Source organism: Rutidosis leptorrhynchoides, chromosome 3 (assembly GCF_046630445.1).
Source record: "Rutidosis leptorrhynchoides isolate AG116_Rl617_1_P2 chromosome 3, CSIRO_AGI_Rlap_v1, whole genome shotgun sequence".
Taxonomy (NCBI): domain Eukaryota; kingdom Viridiplantae; phylum Streptophyta; class Magnoliopsida; order Asterales; family Asteraceae; genus Rutidosis; species Rutidosis leptorrhynchoides.
Window position 1 is genome coordinate 605665314 of NC_092335.1, and position 7229 is coordinate 605672542.

Genomic DNA, 7229 nt, shown 5'->3' on the forward strand with positions numbered 1-7229 from the left:
CTTTGAGTTGTGATCTAGCCTGAGGCTTGTATACATTGGGTCGTGGATTGATCCAAGATAATTTATATTGATTTATTTCTGTACTGCTAACTGTGGACAACTAGTTGTAGGCTACTAATGTTGGACAGCTAACTTAATAAACTTAAATCATTAAAACGTAATAAAAAATGTTGTGAATATATTTCGATCATACTTTGATATATATGTACATATTTGTTATAGGTTCGTGATGTGACGACCCGGGAATTTCCGACCAAATTTAAACTTAATCTTTATACGTTTTCGACACGATAAGCAAAGACTGAAATGTTGAGTCTTAATAATTTTGAACTGAGTTTATGTATTCAATTAATCTGTGACTATTCCCGACGATTCACGAACAACTGTGTGTGTATATATATATATATATATATATATATATATATATATATATATATATATATATATATACAAATATAAATATAAGTATATATATAATATCTTAAAAATTAAGAAAGTATACCTTAATCATTGAATTAAAACATAAAAGAATATAAAAAATAATTAAGTTATTGAAATAAATATATATATGACTTCTATATACAATTAATATTACATGTATATAAAACATATAAATATTAAATTAAATATTCTATACGTTAGATAACTAGTAAATATGAAATAATTACTAAATTGTAATAATAATATATTAAATATAATTACAAGTTAGAAATAAATGTTATAGTAATATTATTATTATTTTCAATATTAATATCATAATTAGTATTACTAATATAATATACAAAAAATGAAATTTAATATATTATTATTACTAATAATGTTACTAATATAATTAGTATTATTATTATAATTATCATTAATAATATTATTATAAATTTCACTAAAATTATTATTATTGTGACTTATTACTCTCATTATCATTAATATTATTATTATTATTATTATTAATATTATTATGTACAATATTAATAAAAATTATCATTATACTTATTATTAATATTGTTAGTATTAGTTTTATTATTATTATTAATAATAAATATTGAAAGTATTAAATATATTATTAATATATTTATATTTATAAATTACTAATTCAATCAGCTAAATTATTACAGGATCCTGTTACGCATTCCTATCAAGTTTAACATTTCTCTTTTGTCTTCTTGTTGTGATTGAAAATCCATATCGATACATCAAAAGAAAACAAACACTCGACTATTGCTAATTGAATGCTTTATGTTTCCTTTCTACCTCAATGATTTTCTAAATTATCACTATCTATTATATACATATACACATGCATAACGGAGAGACACACAAAAATCACCACCATCATCACTTGTATTTTTCATCTTCCTTTCTTGTTCTTGGAACTAACCACTCTCCGAATCTTCTAACCTCTTCTCTGCCAAGCCAAGATCGACGACCACCACAGCTTAACCACGTCAAAACCAAACACCTAAATCATTTGCTCGAATTATTTTTCTATTTTGTCTCCATAACTAAAACTACCATCATGAACTTCACTCTACAAACCCACCACCTTCATCATATTTACACCATCACCACTTCTAGTTTCTGTTTCCAATCGACCAACAAAACACGACACCACTTGCAAAACCTATTATCCTTCTAAAACAATCACTGCTACTGTTATAAAACTCGACGTCATCCATCATCAACCAACCTTCCAACCTTCTTACAATCACCCACCATGACAATCACCATCATAAACATTGTTTCTTTATTTCTGAAACTGCTACAAAGTTACAGCTGCTATGCTGCTCGCCATATTTTTTTCTGCATCGATTTAACATTTTTTTTTTTGGCTTTATGTTTCTTTTTCTTCTCTTGTGTACCAACGAAAGCTGTTACTACAGCTGTATGATTATTATTATTTATCGACTAAAAGGACTACAATTTTCCTTTAGGTGGCCGACAAAAGGATCAAATAAGGGGACGTCTTTTTCTTCTTTTATACTCAACTATCCCACTTGTTAGTATATCAAATTACTAGTGTTTTGTTTGGATTGTAAAAAAAAAAAAAAAAAAAATCAAACAGCACTCTCTGGACAACTTGGATATTTTATCAACTAACCCACTTGGATATTTAAAAAAAAAAAAAAAAAAAAGAATTATGGATGAGTACAAGGAGTGGCCACCGAAATTTTTGGAGTTTATCATGGATTCGGTCGAGTCATCAGTGGAAGTCAAAACAACTACTTTTTTTTTTCTTTTTCTTACATACGATGGCCAAGTAAGGTGGTGGCCCGAGACAAACACTCATCCATTTGATTATTATTTAAGGTGATGATGATGTTAGGATGTTAAGTGTATGGTGCGTAACTTGATGATGATTTAATGATGATAGGTGATATTGGGATCATGATTTTATGTGGGTAAAGATAATAGCAATTATGATAACAATAGAGTTGATGATGATGTCGAAATTGATTATGATGAAAGAATTCATCTTTAATCGATTTGTTATTTTGATTAAGAAGATGAAGAAGGAAAATAGTTAAAAATGGGTTAAATACAAATTAATCGAGATATAAAGTAGAAAAGTAAGTCACAGCGTGATGGTTAAGGATGCTAATGGGTGGGCATGAGGTCGCGGGTTCGAGCCCGGTTGCGGACATTTTTTTTGGAAAAACATTAAAAGGTAGCCTTTAAATGTTATATTTATTATTATAATTATTATTGTTATTATTATAATTATTATCATTATTATTATTATCATTATTATGAGATTGATTATTGAAAACTGCCATTAATATAGTTATTAATAGAACTATAGATAATATTATCAATTTTATTAATATTAGTATTAACACTATTATTATTTCAAATATCATCTTAGTATTATTATTAAAGTACTATTTTAACTAACAAACAATATATATAAATATATTTATTACATATAACATAACGAAACTTAATATTTTTTTTTTATTTTATAAAATGAATATAAGTTATTAATATAAAAGTTAAATCACTAATAATATATACATAATTGTTCGATTACAAGAAAATGTATTAATATATATACAAATGATATAGGTTCGTGAATCCGAGGCCAACCCTACTTTTGTTCAATGTCGTCATATGTATTTTTACTACAAAATACATTAGGTGAGTTTCATTATTCCTTTTTTTTAAATGCTTTTGCAATATATATTTTTGGGACTGAGAATACATGCGCTGCTTTTATAAATGCTTTACGAAATAGACACAAGTGATCGAAACTACATTCTATGGTTGGATTATTAAACCGAATATGCCCCTTTTTATTAAGTCTGGTAATCTAAGAATTAGGGAACAGACACCCTAATTGACGCGAACTCTAAAGATAGATCTATCGGGCCCAACAAGCCCCATCCAAAGTACCGGATGCTTTAGTACTTCGAAATTTATATCATGTCCGAAGGAGGATCCCGGAATGATGGGGATATTCTTATATGCATATTGTTAATGTCGGTTACCAGGTGTTCAATCCATATGAATGATATTTTTGTCTCTATGCATGGGACGTATATTTATGAGAAATGCAAATCTTGTGGTCTATTAAAATGATGGAAATAATTATTTATGTTAAACTAATGAACTCACCAACCTTTTGGTTGACACTTTAAAGAATGTTTATTCTCAGGTATGAAAGAAATCTTCCGCTGTGCATTTGCTCATTTTAAAGATATTACTTGGAATCATTCATGACATATTTCAAAGACGTTGCATTCGAGTCGTTAAGTTCATTAAGATTATTATAAAGTCATTTATAGTTTGAATATATTATGAAATTGTATGCTTGTCGTCAACTGTCGATGTAATGAAAGTTTGTCTTTTTAAAAACGAATGCAATGTTTGTAAAATGTATCATATAGAGGTCAAATACCTCGCGATGTAATCAACTGTTGTGAATCGTTTATAATCGATATGGACTTCGTCCGGATGGATTAGGACGGGGTATGACAGTTGGTATCAGAGCGGTGGTCTTAGCGAACCAGGTCTTGCATTAGCGTGCCTAACTGATAGTCGTTAGGATGCATTAGTGAGTCTGGACTTCGACCGTGTCTGCATGTCAAAAGTTTTGCTTATCATTTTTATCGGAAAACATTTGCTTATCATCCTTAGGAAATTACCTACTCATTATTCTTAGTCTAGACACATTTTACTGCATTGACTGCATGAATAGTGTATAGACAAAATTCATATCTTAGCGTATCTGACAATTCATATCTTAGTGTATCTGTTACTGTAGACCTTGCCTGATATCTCTCGTAAATTTCTCCTTAATTTAAGGGATCCTGGTACTATATATATCTATGCAGATTATGCATTGGGAATACCATCTAACTATCAATTGATGCCACTAAACTCTTCATACCAAAAATCTTTTCGAAGATCGTTTAAGATGGCCTCTACGAATCGACCAAGTTCCTCTGACTCCGAAGACAGCGTGACAGGAGCACACCAACCAATCAACTACCGTGATTACTGGAGAAAATGGGGATGGGTTCGCGACATACTCACCCTATGGAGAAGGGAAGAAGGTACTCCATATCATGAACCGAATCTACCACCTAACCTTGGAGTACTCGACCCGCTCACCGGCGAACCTGTTCGCAACACCGTTTATACCCTTTTTGCCAGAATTTTTCGTCTTGAGACTACCATTAACGGAACTAGAGAAGATATCCGATCTCTACCTTACACTGATAACCAACCAGGGTTAGTAGAAGAAGTTAAAGAACTCCGAGCTCGAGTGTTAACTTTAGAGAGCACGGTACACAATTTGCAAGCACCAGCCGTATCACCAACACCAGTAACATCACCAACCTTAGCACCAACAGCATTAGTACCACCAACAACAACATCCGCATCACCAGCTTCGACATCTCATTCTGTACCTCGAGTATAATCATCGTTCTACGTATCGTTCTATCTATGTTATTTTCGTTCTACATGGCAATTATGTAATCTCTAATGTTTTAGAGATTATATATTCTTGTTCTAATGGTAAATCAAATGAGATTAATAGCACATTAACTCATTAAATCCGTGATTATATCTGAAGAAAATATATGCATATATGTTTTCATAAAGATTGTAATTAAAAATTCTTTTGTACAAACTGTTAATAATAAAAATATTTTAACGGGTAGGTAATACCCGAGGAATATTTAGATTTCATATTAATAAGTTACATTGTACATTCTTCGAATCTGATTCAACTGTTATTTACTTTCCTACTTACAACCATAGCTATACGTATCCGTTCACCGCAGAATAACCATTTTCATTCAATTTCATATTTGGTTTTTGACCTATCAGAATCCATCAAGTGGCATAATGAAGAAAACATTGGACAAATAAAATCTGTTAGAAACAAACAATTTAACTATGAGAAGAATTTTGTTAAGAATCCACGCTAACAAAATCCTAGCTAACTGTTCCTAGCTAACTGTTAATTCCGTATTACATTTTATTTATCGCAATTTATTTATCGTAATTTAATTATCGCAATTTATTTTCTCGCAATTTATATTCTTGTAATTTTATTTATCGTCATTTAATTTCTGTTATTTACTTTACGCATTTTATTTATCGTCATTTAATTTCTGTATTTATTTTACGCACTTTAAATATCGGGACATGTATACAAGGTTTTGACATATCATATCGACGCATCTATATATATTATTTGGAATCACCATAGACACTCTATATGCAGTAATGATCGAGTTCTCTATACAGGGTTGAGGTTGATTCTACCATAATATATATAGTTTGAGTTGTGATCGAGTCTGAGACGTATACGGGTCACGACACGTATTAATTACTTCGAATATTATATATTAAACTGTATATAAATTATTGAACTGTTAACTGTGGACGAATAATATTGAACAATTAAAATGAATTAAAATACTGATTATAACATATGAAACTAAATAATTCTTCAAGTCGCCACTTGATTTCGTCTTAAACCTCATTTGTATCTTCACGATTACATTCTGCGTTCAAACCTTTTATGATTCTTGAAAACACCTCAATCGATAGGATGAATCAACCGCACTTCATCTACGGAAGGAAAGATTTATGCATATAGTTATGCACCTGAGAAACTCTCGGCAATTGAGTAAAAGTTCAACACGTAGCCGCGGCAGATCCTTTGGCATTTATTAACAAAAACAACTTTGCGATCTCTTTTCAAAATTAGCCAATTTTGTCACAGCTCCAGCAAGTCAACTTCGACTTTTCGTTCAAAACAACCTCATTATCACCTTGACTAATATGTATGTTCATTTATTGTTACCGGGAACCTTTTATATTCCACCATATTACCGTCAGCGTTTAATCATCTAAAAACACAACTTTCTTGAAATCATCTCGGATCGATAACAAATGATTCAGATAGGGTAGCAGTAAATGTAGAGGAATCGGCAATCAGTACTTTGAAAACTCACAGCATATCTACATCAACAGTTATATGTATGACATTTATCTCTTAGAATTATGATCTCTCATTCTGAAATTCTGAAAAGCACTCAGTCACAAATCAATACTCTGAATGTTGAAAAAAACTGAATGAAGCAGCAGAAATTGTAGATAACCGTAAACGACCATAATCATCGAAAGTTTGATGATAAAAATTAGTATGTTGGAAAAGCTCATAAAAGTTGGAACTGGAAAGCGGATTGAGCTAACCATAAAGGAAACTAAGGAGAAATACAAGTAACATACCCTAAATTCATAAGAACCCAGATAAATCTAGATCCGTTGAAATCTTTAGAGAATATCTTGCTCCAAAGTCATGTTAAAATCTTGCGGAAAATCTTTCTCCATCAACCATCGAACTTAGATATTCCAAAATATCATCATCAATATCTTCGATATTTCTGAGGATATTTTCATAAATATTCTCGTCCGAAATTATATACCTCTTCGTGCTTTCTGTGTAACATTATATTAGAAACATTCAATAGAAAATTTAGTACCGAAAAGTGGATCATACGAAACTATGAAAGAAGCCGTGGACAAATCACAAGGAATAAGTTTGACTTCAAAGAATCCAAATGATTCTGTTTCTGATGAAATCTTTAGCGAACACCTTGCTTCCGAATCTAAACCCTTACGGATAAACCGCCTTCATCATCCATCGATATTAGAAATTCCAAGATATCATCATATATCCATTTATAAATATCCTCCATATTTCTGAAGATATC